At 36.3% G+C, this 16,278-nt stretch overlaps 1 pseudogene across 1 annotated transcript; it reads left to right on the forward strand.

Moving 5' to 3' along the window:
* The first annotated feature begins 972 nt into the window (after positions 1-972).
* On the forward strand, positions 973-15,943 carry LOC115918048 (annotated as a pseudogene). The gene is made up of 6 exons (XR_004063038.1): positions 973-1,202; positions 7,230-7,290; positions 9,101-9,132; positions 11,097-11,176; positions 12,665-12,770; positions 14,153-15,943. The product of XR_004063038.1 is annotated as a ubiquitin-conjugating enzyme E2-17 kDa-like (transcript).
* The last annotated feature ends 335 nt before the right edge of the window (positions 15,944-16,278 follow it).

The raw sequence follows: 16,278 nt of genomic DNA on the forward strand, positions 1-16,278 counted from the left end.
GGGACCGGGGTAAAATGCAATAAATTATTGGAATATTTATTGCATTTTCTGTGTTTTTTTTAATTTATGAAACTGCCCCCTACCCTAGCCCCCGCTGCGTACAGTCATGGTTCAGTGACAAAGCAATGGCCTCGTAACTGTGAGGCCGAGGATCAACACCATGTCGATGTGCTACATTAGTGCCCTTTTGTGAGGCATTAATCCTCATTACTGTCATTTATGACTTAAGGGCATAGGTCCCCTAGTTGATAAACATAGTAGCATAATATACATGCTTTAGCAGTCACGCAAAACACATATTGGCAAATTATTATTCAATAAAATCTGAGACTGTATACTTTTATCTAGATCTAGTATTTTAAATTATTTTTAAAATAATTCCATAAATTGGGATAAAAAAAAATATTCCACCGTTATGAGCAACAGTGTACAACGTCTCAAGACGTGACAGATCACTTTCTCTAACTTCTAACCAATCAGAAGGCCTCGTTTTTTCTCCAAGAAGTGCTGGTGGACATTATGCGCCAAATGTGGTTCTCAAATTGCAAAAGATCCCTACTATTGGAAGGGGTAGGAGAAAGCAATTTTACGTCATATTGCTCCAGGAAGTGCCTGAAAATGCGTCTAATTGGCTCTAAAATTGCAAATGCTTCTTACTCTGGGAGGGGGCCAGAACCCCCTCCCAGACCCACCCCCGCTTGGTCGCTCCGCTCCCTCGCCGCTAAAGCCCTGTTCTGTCGCTTCATCGTTTTTCATATATTTAACCCCATGCCATTTTATGCCCCCCCCCCGGTAAGAAATTCCTGGATTTGCCACTGATGCCCATACCCCTTGAGCTTCGGGGGCTCCGCCCCCCTTGACCCCCGCCGGGGCTTTGCCCCTCGACCCCACTTTGCGAAACGTTCAGCGGAGCCTGCATGTTAGAGTGGGGTGCTGCGGATTTTTTTTTTTGTCAGCCCCCCCAAACGTTTTTGCTCATTACGCCACTGCCTGAACTAAATATCTTGTGTGCACAGAGCATGACTGATACATTTCTTCGATTATGAGCATTTAGCTCCAAACCTTTGGATATGCTATAGGCCTATTTATTCCTCAAAAGATCCGGAGGTTTTGTTCATTGCATCCAGAAAACATCAGGTTCTCGCTTTTGTGTTCATGATCTTCTCGATATGGCGTCAGAACGGTCAAAACGAATAGCAGAGGTAAGTATCAAGAAGCTTCTTCAACATTATTAACTCTCTATTTCACAAGAGCCAGTGAAATAGTGCTAGCCACTATAGATTAAGTCAATATTTTCCTTCCAAAGTATGTATTATCTGTGAAGCACTTAGATCTTTAAGAGGACAACCTGGTAACCTGACAGTCTCTGAATCCTCAGAGCACACGTCAATTTTAGAAAATTTCATCATGCGCTGAAGTTTGTCATCGCCATCAAAGTCCTGTGAGTTAGATCCGTTACCTACTTGGTTGATAGGGAAGAATCTTGATCTCTGTTATAACAAATATAATTAATTTGTCTTTGGAAGTCGGTACCTTTCCAATCGTTTTAAGAATGCCGGCACAGTTAGACCTCTGATAAAGAAATCCTCATTACATCCTGAAGATCTGAAGAATTATCTCGAAAAGGGCCAAGTATAATGCTTAGTTTTTTAATTGCTTGTCACTACCACACAAACTAAGCACACCTTGTCATTCGAAAGATTTTATCATAATACACAATATTTCAGAGGTGTTTTTTTTTTTTTTTTGTAGTGTACACCCCTAAATCGGATTTTGTGAATAATATTTTAAGAAAACCTTAAACCACTATGAATGTGGTGACACATGAAATAGAATTAAATTATCCATATTTTGATACCAATTTAAACAGAATTGGGTTAATGGATATCGAACATTAAGTAAAACCCATATTTTTGTGATTTGTTTTCGAAATATCGTATTTTATCAAAAACCGTTATTTTCCATAATTGTGTCATAAACTTTTTAGGAATTTGCCCATGTACACGGACAATATCCTGTGCACAGGAGAGGCTTATGTCTCTTTTCAGTGAAAAATTATAGCAACCAAAGTTTTTGATTTGATTTCCAGAAAGAAAGAAAAAAAAGAAAAAATTGCCCCCATGTCTATTAACTGTATTACTTTTATTATTGCATTGATGACGTGTTTGGTGTGTTTACATCGAGTTTTAAAGATAAGTTTTAAATAAAATCTCTAATCACCCATGGATATGGTGTCAAAAGATGGATACTTAAAATACCTTCAAGTTGATATCAATTTCATTGAGTTATGTAGTGGGTGAAATACCAATTTTGAGCCAAAAAGGTGCTTAATTTTTTGTAAATATTTTCCCCCTCTAATTTGACCAGTATCTCGGTATATTAACTGGACAAAAGTGATTGGACATTTAGTAGTGGAGAAAGTTCAAATGATTTGGAATGCTGAATGTAATTCATAAGTCTTCTTCTGTACTATGTGATGTTTCAGGAAATATGGGCATTGGCAGTTGCCTCCCCCCCCCCCCCCACCCACACACACACTAACAATTATTCGTTGGCACCCCCTCCATCCGACTACTTAGTAAAATCTTGTCATGGTAAAGACAGATTTTTAGCATATTTCAGCATAATCAAAGAAAGATAACTAAACAAATACTGATTGTGATTTTAATAGCTGGGATTATATAGACAGCCCACGAAAATTGCCCATTAACCTGACATGCCGGTCTTGTGAATCCATGCCATGCAGAATGCCGGAGCGTTAATGTGGTGTAAATTCTGTTCAATACATATCATATAGAAATGAATAATATTACATATCAGATTTGCCCCTGAAGACTGATCTCTAAGGTGTTCCTCCTTTAATTTTGTTTAGTTGCGTTAATATAGCTGGTACCTTTCTTCTTTCAAATTAAAAAAATTATTTGCTAAGTTGGAAGAAAAAATCTTATCTTACAACCATTAGAATACAGTTTATTGACACCACGTCAACTCAAAAGTTTGATAAACATTTTATCCTAGCATTTCACGAAAAAAATCTTCAAAACTCAAATGAGCGATTTTTCCTTTTTTTCATATTGAATATTCTTTAATCTGGTCAGGAAATTCAAATTCTATGTTTTTTTTCGTATGAATAACTTTTTCATTTTCTAAGTTACATAAATGAATTCTTTAACTTTTGTTTAAAAAAAAATAAAAATTGTGCATCATACATTGTGATTCAATTCTCAAACATTCATCCCACACCTATTTTCAGAATAAACATTGTCTTCATGTCTTATGCCTTAATTTATTCAAAAATTCAGAACTAGTTTGCGTTCTAAACACGTCTGGGTAGTTTTGAATCTCAATTTTTTACTTTCAAAGAAGGATGGCGGGGGTTGGTGAAACGTTCTTAAACCAATCCAGGATGTGCCAGGATGTACACTTTACCAAATATAGGGACTCAATCATTCCAAGATTTCTCCCACACTTACCCCCACAGTAAATGCATAATGCTGCATTTATCCATAATTTTTCTTCAAAATTAGGAAAAAAATTGCATTATAATCGTGTCTTGGTGATTAAAATCTACTTATGATGAGGGAAAGACTCTTTCCCCAACCTGCATGTATTTTTGATATATCCAACTGTTTTTTTCAAAAAGGAAAAATATTGTGCATCATTAACTCGTCTGGAGAAAAAAAACCCACATCGTTCCCATAATCATGGAAGACCTGTAAGCAGGGTCTTCTTTCCATTTTCTTCAAAGTTTTATTTGGGTCATTGGCTGATTTAAATGAACAATTGGATTTTCTGAATACAAAAAAAAAAAAAAAAAACCCAATGTTCTCAGCATCCCCTTCATTCTCTGAATATCCTTCAAATCGCTCTTAAAGTTATAACATGGTGTGCATCATAGCAAGCCTAAACAATTATACAGAATCTATCCATGTATGTGCCTCCACCCCTTTTTTTTGGCTGGCGTTCTGGATAGCCAAGATAATAGGGACTTTTAGATTTGCACAACGACAACGTGGATTGCTACGATCGACGTCCTTTTAATGCATTGCCTTGAATGGACGTCACACGTATCAGGCCACGCAAATCTAAAAGTCCCTAATGCCTATCTTGTCAGCAAACTACGTTCGCATCAGCCCCTATGCAAAATGTTATCGTGATGCTATAGAAAATACTGAGTATTTAAGGGTGTGTCTGTTTTGCTGACTAGAGACTCTAATCCTTGCCTTGAAATTAATCGCACTGCCACCATTGTGTGCTTCTTTCAAAGAGCACAAAAAGCCCTTAGATTGAACATTCCATCTACTTCAGCAAAACAACCACGCCCTTAAAGGGAGTATATCATGACGAGACTATGTGTCTTTCCTGTGGCCCTACTCGGGGCCAATCGGGTATAATACGACTACGGACGATGCGACCGCAGCATTCACGTCCTTTCAACATACGTGAAACCGAAGCGTGAGGAGAACTTCGGTCTGTTTCGCGAACATAACCCAGTTTAGCGCGCGCTGACCCAGTTAATCAAGTAGGCTAGCTAGTCTGCAGGCACAGACCCTAATTTGACACTTTATCAACAAATCATTGTGCCTTGAGAGAAGTCTAGCCCAGCTACCTACTGGTTTATAGGCGTTTTTTATTCACAACTTGCTAGGCCGTCGTCTCTTTCCAAAATTATTAATTTATTGAATTTTCTCTCTAAAAAAAGTTATAGAGTCTAAAAAGAAAAAAAGAGGAAGGAAAGAGGATGGAAGGAGAAAGAATCCTAAAAATAGTCATTTATGACATGAAATTGTACATATATGTATATATATAAATAATTCATAAAATAGTGTGTGGCAAAAATAGTCAACTGTGACTGATTGCCAAACAAAAACAAATCAAGAAGAAGAAGAAGGTTGTGTCAGGAGCAGCTTCAGTACATGGCCTATGGTAGTCTTATAGTGCAGACTCACTTTTACGACTGACCAGGGTTTGTGCTTGCAGACTATAGGCTAGCTACATTCGTTTACGTGCAGTTGTTTAAAAGAAGACGTAGATGGCGTCAACCAGTAATTCCCATGATACACTTCCTTTAATACTGGACACAACATTCAATGGGATGATGCCGACATTATTGAGTTATCCGTCTGGATAAATAGGATTTATCCTTCACCGAATAGGGACTCTTGCTATACATTGTTACCTTTCTTCGCTAAGTCGCTCAAATGATCTCGAGGCAGCAGACAGCAAGAATTATTGTGTAAACTGATAAAAACAAAGTCCACAGGAGTGGTTTTTAGAAGCTTAAAGGGCCACTCTAATCAAAACGGGCTAAAATGAATGGAAAAAAGACATGTAGTATAATTTTTGAGGGAGATTCCGAACATGACAACGATTTTTCTTAGAAAACATCAATAATTCTGGAATTTAGCTTTAAAAATGACGACTCAGAACGCGCAGAAAAAAGCCCAGTGTCGGTGATGCCGCATTTTACGTCACTGCAGATGCCTCTCCGGTGAAATGAAGGGTGATGTAGGCATTAAAATGTCTTTAAAACGGCTAACTATGATATTTATTAAAGAAAAAAAAAGACATTTATCCGAAAAAATAATATGCACCTGATAATCCCAGTACGTTTTTGGCAATTTCGTCATTCCTAATTATGATATTATGAAATTATCAAATCGGACATGCCCGCAATGACGTTAAATGCGTCATCAAACCACGTTACCGTATTACCCTTTTTTCGAAGGGTGTAGTCCAACAAGCATGAGAACTGTGTAAAATGGATGGCTATTATCTCTTTTTGGTCAATTTAGAGATTTTCTGAAAAATCAGAGGCTGGAATATTAATAAGAAGAGGTGTATTCATGTTTTGAAAGGCTATGTTAGTTGGGTTAGAGTGGCCCTTTAAACTACCTAAAACTCACACTCAATCTCTCCTAAGGACAATTGTAAACAACAGCGGGTTGTCTTGGGAACCACTTCTATCTTTAATAATGGGGTCCAGGGGTCCGCCTTAGGGCCCCTGGATAGCCGTCGTTAGCGATACAAACGCTAATCCACCCCTTGAAACGTAGATCTGTAATTGATACCTATTGTTCAGGGGGGGGATGATCTATTCATTCATCCCCCCCCCCTGAACAATTGGTATTACGTAAGGATTGACGCCCATGCCTTGAAATGTAAATTGCACTGCCCCCATTGTGTGCTCCTTTCATAGAGCACAACAAGCCCTTAGATTGAACATTCCATCTCATTCAGCAATTATGATTCCAGAACCTTGCAGCTAGTACACACCAATACTTATATGCTAGATGATCAACCTTTTCTGATCGATTCCACAACGTTTCTTTCACAATGGAATCGCATGACCATAACTGGTCTTTACCTTTACTTAAATGCACAAAACCCCTGAGCTTCGGGGGACTCAGACGCCCCGTGACCCCCCGTCAGGGCTTTGCCCATGGATGGTGGACCCACGCCAATTTACGCTCTAACCTGATCGTTAATACTTAAGCCCCCCCCCCCCACAAACACTTTGAAAAACGTTCCGCGGGGCCAGCATGTAACATGTAAGAGTGGTGGTAAAGCGGATTCTTTTTCTGCCCCTCCCCCTCCCCTCCCCCCCCCCCCAAAAAAAAAAAACAGTTTTGCTCATTACGCCACTGGGTGGCCTCAATTGAGAGGCTGCTACTGACAAAGACAGTTTAGACTGTGTATAATTATATTCTTGGACATGCTTTTGCCAACCATGTATTTTAAAAGCTTATCCGTAGTAGATTTTCTTTCCAATTAGGACACGGTGGCTAGACAGCGGGGTATGCATTTAGTTACACTCTAAGCGCTTTTTACACTGCATGGCTTTTTCGGATTTGAAAATTTTACATGATTCTGTAGTCGGCCAAACAAGACAATCCAAACACGGTGAGTTCAAACAGATCTTGGGTTATCAGCGAAAAAGCAGATTAACCAGATCCATAGTCGGGAGTCTTCAATTTCTTGTAAAATATCCATATTTATACCCTTCCAGTGGGACAGATGAAAATGATTGCGCAATCAGAAGGAAATAATTGAACTATAATTATGCCCTCTAAGTTTCATGGAAGAAAACACGCAACTTTTCTTGTGTGAACAAGAGAGAGGGGCTATTTGTTTGATTGTGCCTTCTCTAGTGGAGGGAGCATAAATAAGTATAACATTGATCAAATAGTCTATACAACAAAAGCTCACTTTTTTCCTTCCATTTTTAGGAACTAAAATCTTGGCAAAAACCCCCAAATAACTGCTCTGCTGGTCCAGTTGGTGATGATAGTAAGTAGACCTACTTTTGAAAATCAAGTTAATTCCATTTCCTCACAGCGAAGTGAGCATACCAATACAGAAGAAAGTGGGATTGTCTGTGTTTATACACTGTTGGTCATAATGGTGGAATAATTATTTTTACCCAAATTTATTGAATATGTTGACGATGATTTATTCCTCATAGATCTAGATAATAGTATACATTCTCAGATTTTATTGAATGACAATTGGGGTGTTTTTGGTTTGCGTGACTGCTAAAGCATATGTGTGCTACTATGCTAATCAACTAGGGGACTATACGTCCTTAAGTCATAACTGACAGCAACGGGGACGCCCCCACAAAAACAAAAAAACAAAGAAAATGCAATACATTATCAATAATTCATTGCATTTCCCCCCAGTCCCCGATTGAAAAAAATTCCTCTGTAGGGCCATGCATTATGGTGCAAGGCATGCCCGCGTAGAAGATTTTTTTTATGTTGGGGTCGGGGCAAAATGCAATGAATTATTGAAAATTTATTGCATTTTTTTTTTTTTTCTTTTTTTTTGTGGGGGCGTCGACGTACCCTAGCGCCCGCTGCGTGCAGTCATGATTCATTGGCTAAGCAATGACCTCGTTACTGTGAGCCCCAACGATCAAAACCGTGTCGATGTGCTATATTAGTGCCCTTTTATGAGGTATTAATCCCCATTTCTGTCAGTTATGACTTAAGGACATAGGTCCCCTAGTTGATTAGCATTGTAGCACACACATGCTTTAGCAGTCACGCAAAGAAAAACACTCCCCAATTGTCATTCAATAAAATCTGAGGATGTATACTAATATCTAGATCTATTAGGAATAAATCATTGTCAAAATCATTCAATAAATTGGGGTAAAAATAATTATTCCACCATTATGACCAACAGTGTACATGTAGATGTACAAAGAGAAGGCCAGCCTCAGATGCTTTATCTACACTCTTAACGCCCGTTCAAATATGAAGCGGCAACCCCCCCCCCCCTTTCCCCCAATTGTTTTTGATTTTGTTAGTGTTCAGATATGAATGGCGTGATTTGCCGCGCCTCTCATAAGTATAAGTATAAGTATAATAATTTATTGTCCTTTTCAAGAAATTTGGTTTCCACTGGTTACAGAGTAATACAATCAAATATATACATGAAACATGAGACAGTGATAAACAATTATGATAAACATAATGAATGAGGTAATAAATGAGTAAGCCACGGTATATAGGGTGGTTATAAAGATAATATCAGATTCCATTTTACAAAATATGAAGCTAAATTATTTGATATGATTATTCCATAGTAGGCCTAAATCTTAAAATGATAATAAATCCATAAATTATTATTATTATTATTATTGTTGTTATTATCAATTACTATATTCAGTAGTATAATTATTACCGACTTGGTAATGAGATGTGCATTACGGGTCAATACGCTTGTTAGGCATTATAATCTCAAGTAGAAAAACCACCTAATGATTCATACACTGTTAGCAGTAGCAGATGAAGATATAAAACAAATGTTGTAATACGGTCAGGAAAATCATCAACAAAACACGTGTATTATAAGATTGCCTGATATTCTTGTTGGTCCGATAGTATCCCTTGTTAGAACCTTTCTGTTTCGTGCAATGACCATGGATTAATTTTTTTGTTAAAGGTGCTGGGGAACCATCGTTACAAACTAATGTCAACAGTACTATTTCGCGTTTATTTTGGTTCTGGCAATTTCAAGTAATGTTATTACTTTATGAGCGAAAAGAAAGATATTGTTATTGTGAGTAAATTGTTTTGTTTCTTCTTTGCAGTGACCCATTGGCAAGGAACAATAATGGGTCCAGTAAGTATGCTTATGTTTCACAAAAAACATATTTTTTCATCTTGACTTGCAATTCACTCAAACATTAAAAAATAAACTGCTGCCGTTTCCTGCATCACAATGTATATGCAGAATATTGTGTATGATTCTTGTTAATTTGTATGATGTTTTTAATGTTTTCAATTTTGTAAATTCATTTTTAATTTAGCATTTGGCTACAATGAGTGAATACATACCTTGAATTGTTTTGAATTGTACAAGCCTTAAAGCCCCACTGTCCTACTTGTAGCTACTTGCTCCCTCTATATAGAAAACTTCCCCAATCGGTGCCTGTTGGTCCCCCATGATACTCTATTTCTTATGTTATTTGAGAGCTGAGTTGATGAGATAGGCACCTGTCAGTGACCTCGCTGTGTGGTCTAATCCCTCCTAGCCTCACTAGTGTTGATAAGCTTTAAGTTTATAATAGTACTGGGACTGCCTGTAAGAGAATTCAAATTAAAAAATAGTCATCTATTACCTGGATTGGCCCGGACACATTAATCTATGAAGACTATATACCTAATATAATTTAACCTTCAAGAAGTTATGCTAGAAAGAGCTTCACTTCTTAGCCTCGGTGTCCTAGCTTATGTTCTTGTAGTTCTTGTAGAAACAATCAAGTATTACACAGAAGTTGAACAGAATTGTGCAATTATTGATATACATATTGAAGACTAAGTCCACTCCAAAATATAATTTGCTTTTCATAGATGCAGAAAAGAAAGAGAGCAAAAGAATTCGAGTGAAATCGGATAACTAATAAGGAAGTTATGAATGTTGTTAAAAGTATGAAAAACTATGGAACTTAGAAAATTACTACACAAATTGCCAATTTGGTTATCACTTTGTGACGTCATTGCCTTACCATTTATCAATTGCTTTATATATTTTTTATCCCATTAATTTTCCCTTTTTATCCCCCAAAAAATGATTTCCCATGCCTTTGCCCGGGTTATATGATATGTATCATATTGCATGCATGACTTTTCAGAAAATCTTTTATGAACTTTGAAGATTTGAACCTATTTTCTGAATATTGTACATTCATAATCATTGATTTTTATATAAATAGTTTATCAAAATTCAAATTTTTCATGATTTAACTGAACAAAATTACTCTATATTAGTGCATCCGCACACAAACATATTAATATTAATATAACTTGGATGCTTAGTGGTGTGAGGAAATAAAAATTTTAGGGGGGACATTGGAAATTTATATCATCAATATGAAGAAAACAATTAGTGAATAATCAGGCAATGACGTCACAGACGTATGAGTGAGTTGCCAATTTGTCTTGTGATTTTCAAGGTTGTTCATGTCATTAAAAAAATCATATCTTTCTCATTAGTTATCCGATTTTGCTCAAACTTTTTTAGATTGGTTTGTCTGATTTTTCTGCCTCTATTGAAAGTAAGTTATTTTTGGAGTGGACTTGCCAACTAAAGTTACTCATACTCTTACCAAGTATTGCAACTTTTGTTATTGTTTTAAAAACCCTATCTGATGAAAATAAAACTTTATATCAATGGAAAGCTGAATGAACATAGAATACAAATAAAAGCAAAAACAAAATAGTATCCCCTTCAGTATTGCACAAAAGCAAATTGAAATCCTCAATTTTCACTCCCCTCCAGATTACGGGTCAACAGGGGTCGGATATGCGTACTCCACTTTCAAATCATTAGATTTCGAGTTATTAGCGAGCTGTTACTCCTCTGACAGACACTGAAATAGCTATACACTCAGGTGTAATTGATATTTTTGTAAGCTATGGCTTATAAGCTTTTCGTTGATATATAATTCATCTATTTCATTTTTCACTTCTGATAAGGTCTTTCATGATATATTCCAGTATATTCCAGATGTAAGATTTATTTGCAAAACATATTTGTCTTTAATAATTTTCTCTTCATTTTTTTCTCCATGTTTTTCCATACAGGATGACAGTCCATATCAGGGTGGTGCTTGTTTTTCCTTTCAATTGAATTGCCTGAAGATTACCCCATCAAGCCTCCCAAGGTAAAAATGAATGCACAACAATTATTTCTTTAATACATTTAACAGATCTTAAATGGGTTTGAAACTGTAAAGCTGTTAAACGATAAGTAAAATTTAATGCATTCATGATATATTTTTTGAAAGTGAGATGGTAATTTGTTTTATATCAGTTGATGTGAAGTAGGCTACGTCCACAACATGAAACGGTTAATATGTTTGTCTGAAGATCAAGTTTGGATCTGATTTTAAAAAGAATCAGTAACATGTATTTCTTATTTGAAAGTACATGTGGTATCTTCCAGTGAAGTGAAATTTGAAGATGAAAATTATATCAGAATTATTCACACTGACTTTAGAATTCACTAAATGGAAAGTCCATTTTTGTCCCTTACGTTACGAACCACATGACATGATTTCTTGTGACCATCTTGAAGAATTTTTGAACGCAAATGAATCGAAGGTGAGTCGATTCTTATTAGGAAACCCTTATTTATCTATGACAAACAACTTCTTCTGGGCGTCTTAAAGGATTTTGGAACGAAAATGAATTGATGGTGAGCCGAATAATGTGATTTTACAAAATGGCGCATAGAGGGCGTCATGGTTGAGTGACCACACTGCAAAAAGGAGGTTTTCTATTCGTGATGATAGGCCATCAATGCAATCCGTCTTTAGCTAATGAACATTGTAACTTCTTTGGCAATCTCAAAGAACTTCGAAAAGGGAAATAATAAATTTGAGTCGATTTTCATGATGAAACCCTTCTTTATCTAATGAACATTGTTACTTCTTTGGGCTGTCTAGGAGAACTTTAAAATGCCATTGAAATGGAAGTGAGTTGATTTTCACCAAAATAAACACCTTTTTAAAATTTGATCTTTGAGATCTCGTTTTGTGACTGTGGACCCGATGTTGCTTTCGTTTGGTTCGGCAGTTCAGCTACACCACTTCTCCATCCATACATCGATGGTCTGAATGTAATCTAAAGCTGGTTTATGAGTGCAACATACTCAGTCTTCATGAATACCAACCTTTGGAAGAAAAAGTTTGTTTTTTTTGCATCAAAAAATATGTTGTACTATTATAGAGGCAATATACATTAAAAAATATATATACATGTTTAGCGTCCCCTCCCGCTCATTTTTTTTTTTCTCATTTTTTTATTTTATTTGTTTTATTTTATTTATTTTTTTTTTTTTAAAGAAAAAAAACATGAAAAACATTGCTAAAATTTCTGATTTTAGAAAATAAATAAATAAATGCCGGCGGCCTCTTCAAAAATAGCCCGACCGTCAGGGAAAATGTACCGATCACCCATTTTTAAATTTTTGTTTATGGGGGGGGGGGCCTTAAAGGCTTTAAGAAGCAGTCGACAATTGAAAGTTAAATGAACCTCAGTCTAAGCAATTCATGAAATGTCTGTATAGGTATGAACTTAAGAAGGCAAGTACATTATTTACAAGGCAACATACTATCAAATTTTGGGTAAAATCTCTTTCCTACCCATAGGTTGTTTTCACAACAAAAGTCTACCATCCAAATATAGACAGCAATGGCAAGATCTGTCTAGATATCCTCATATCAGAGTGGTCACCAACTGTCACTATTGTACAAGGTATGTATTTATGGGTCTCTCCCAGATTAGAATAGCAAGTTTCATTTTGTCCATGAAGTCCTTCAAATACACTTGATATTTGATTGTAGGTGAGGTTCGGAACCGATAAGAATTGATTTGAAATTGATAATCATAATAATGATAATTTTTTTTTTTTTTTTTTTTTTTTTGGGGGGGGGGGGGGAGAGAAAGAAAAAAATCCGCATCACCACCACTCTTACATGTTACGCAGGCCCTGGGAACGTTTTCCAAAGTGTGGGGGGCCGGGGGGCTAAAGTATTTGAGATCACGTAAAGCAAAGCAAAGTGCAGCGTAAATTGGCGTGGGGTCCAGGGCAGGTGTCAAGGGGCGGAGCCACATGAAACTCAGGGGTTTTATGCATTTAATTACGGTCAGATGAGCAACCAGGGGCCCGCCTTGGGGCCCTTATTGGGGTCCAGGGGCAGAGCCCCCGGAAGCTGGCGGGAAAATCATGTCATTTCAGCAACATTTTGTAAATCACTGGTATCGAATTAGAAATAAAGCACGTTTGAATTTCATTGGGGGAGAAATGTCCCCAGAGCCCCCCCCCCCTATCATGACGTAAGTGCGAGGGAGCAATAGTGAATAAGAGGGATGAAGGTGACGAAAGTTACTACCCCCTCACAGATTTTTGAAGTTTTGCTGTATTAAAAAATTACACTTCTTAGCAAAACTATAGTATAAAAAACAAGCAATATACTTTTTTCACACTTCACTTTTTCGATATTTACTTGTAGTACATTTTGAAGGATATTATGCGAGGGAGCGTAGCTACCGAGTGAGAAGATTTTTGCATTTTATTTGTCTAAACGCTGCACTCTTGGGCCCTCCTGGGCCTTAAAGTGTGTTGAGTCAGAATTTGCTATACATTTTTGTTGTTGCACTTTTTCAAATTTTAGGGGGGGGGGGGACAATCCCCCTATAAAAATTAAGGGGGGACGTGTCCCCCCTCTCTCCCCTCCAGGGACCGCCGCCCCTGCTCCAGACAGATAAATCAACAAAGAATTTACTTTCTAAAAATTGATTATCGGCACAGGATTGTAAAATTAAAAATGTGGACTAGTTTGCACTCTCATACTCCGACGATTATTTCCGTTATCGGTCAGGTAGGACCAGTCCCTTTACCTTCCAACCAAGTCTACCGTCTGTCATATTGGTATTGTAAATGTGTTTTGTTTTTCATTTATAAATATATCTTTATTTCTTTGACACTTCTGTAGCTGTTACTCTGGTCTGCTTGCTATCTTACATGGTCTATATAATTAATTATGCATTGATCAAGTTTCAGCAATGATATTGCAGAGCTAACGTGCAACTGTATGCAAAAATAGTTGATGACTTTTTTGGTTTTGTCTTTATAGTTTTCGAAGCAATCTGCTTGATGCTAACTGACCCTAACTGGGATGACCCCCTCGTACCAGATATTGCACGATTATACAAAAATAACAAAAAAATTTCAACGAAAGGGCCAAAGAATGGACTCGAAAGTATGCCGGCAATAACAAACAATCTAAATAATCTGGAAGTATAAAAAATGGCTATTCTTACTGTGATTTACGTTACAAAACATATATCACAAATGTAACATTAGAAAAAATATTGTGTGTAACTTGCAACGTAGAGTGGAGCATAATCAGGTACTGCCATTCTGAACAGATGTGATAAAATTTTGTAACAGAAGAATTTAGAGTTGTGTCTTTTTTGTTTTGTAGAATGTAAATGTAAGGATCTTTGTAACTAGGTAAATTCTGCTCAACTATAAACAAGGTGACTAAAAATTGTTTACTTCTCAAAGAGAAGGTGAAATTGTAATCTTATTAATAAATATAAGCAAATTGAATGATAGGAGGTGAAATAAATATTAACTCATTAATTGTTGTGATATGTATATTTTGAAAACTGTTCCTCATAACTTTAATATTTTTGAATATCTCACTAGGCAGTAATCAATACCCACTTTTAGGTATATGAAACTGGCATATCTAATAACATTTATAAGAAATTCATCTTATATGCGTATATAATTTTGTATCTTAATTAACAATTCCAGTCATATCATGTCAACTTTCAATATATCGCCCTAACCCTTTGCAATGTGACTCACTTTTAGAAACTAAAGTTTCGCTGTCTTTCCCTTCTAATGTTATGTACATATTTGGATAGAGAGTTGACGGGGTGTGGGACAGAAGACTTGAGGGTCATAGTAATTCAGTTCACCTTTTCTTGTCTCAGGCAGCTCCGTCTGCTCTGTTAAAACCTCTTCACCTGTTTTGCATCATGATCAATCTAATGTTTTGTTATTGATTTTATATGTTGAACGACTTTTTTTTCTTTTGAAATGCCGAATAAATAATAATAATGATAATGATCTCTAGAAAGTGGCTGAAAACATAACTGAAACAGTGAAACTATAAGTAAGATAGCACATGCAAATGTATTCTAGCGGGGTCGTAAGGACCGCTATTCATAATTTGAGAAAAAGGTCATTATTCCTAAGGGTCATTACTCATAAGGTCCGCTATTCATAGTCGAAGAAGAGGGTCGCTATTCATGATTCAAAATATGGGTCATAATTCGTAGGGTTCCCTATACTTAATACGAGAAGAGGGTCGCTATTCACCTCATCTCGTATTATGGATAGCGACCTTCATTTCGTATTATGAATAGCGGTCCACATGAGTAATGACCCCCAATATAAATTATGAATAGCGCCCCTTCTTCATGTTTATGAATAGCGACCCCGATGTCGTATTATGAATAGCGGTCCTTACGAGTAATGGCACTCAATGTGAATTATGAATAGGATTTATAGAATGCAAATAAGTGTTAAAAATGGGGAGAATGATATTTCAGATTACATGTACGACATGTAAAATGATTCTTGCTTCCAATTGTTTTTTATATGTTTGAACATCACATCTATATGAATAAAGTTATTTGAAAACCTCAGATAATTATTCTTTTGCTGACATTTTTGCTCTGAAGTTTAAAAAAAACAAACATTATGACTTTTTTTTACATTGTGATGTATTTGATTCAAACTATCTACCCGTAATATATTTTTGTTGTATAAGTTTTAATATAATATTATTGATATTATCTTTTTTTTACCGACTCTGTTGGATGTTACTTCATGTATGCGTACAATAAGATATGTCAAATGAAAAGGGAAAACACATATGTTTGTTTAGCTTAAAATTATTACGGGTATACATATACTAAATAATGTACATTGCATGAACTGTGAAATGCATATTGTAATGAAGGATTACCAGAAAGCCATCTATCTTCATGTGATATGAAGGGTTCCACACACACATTTTTCACAGTAGGTCGGGGGAGTGTTTCACACTGATCCTAAGTTGAACCTATCTCTAAGTTGGACTTAACAATTATGGAAAGTCGTTAGCATCTTAAAAAACATTTTATGAAAGTTATTTCAAAAGGCATAAAAAAGTTGATTCAAATCATTCATAGTATCTAGGAG

The sequence above is a fragment of the Strongylocentrotus purpuratus genome, unplaced genomic scaffold (assembly GCF_000002235.5).
Source record: "Strongylocentrotus purpuratus isolate Spur 01 unplaced genomic scaffold, Spur_5.0 spur5_scaffold_10, whole genome shotgun sequence".
Classification (NCBI taxonomy): Eukaryota; Metazoa; Echinodermata; class Echinoidea; order Camarodonta; family Strongylocentrotidae; genus Strongylocentrotus; species Strongylocentrotus purpuratus.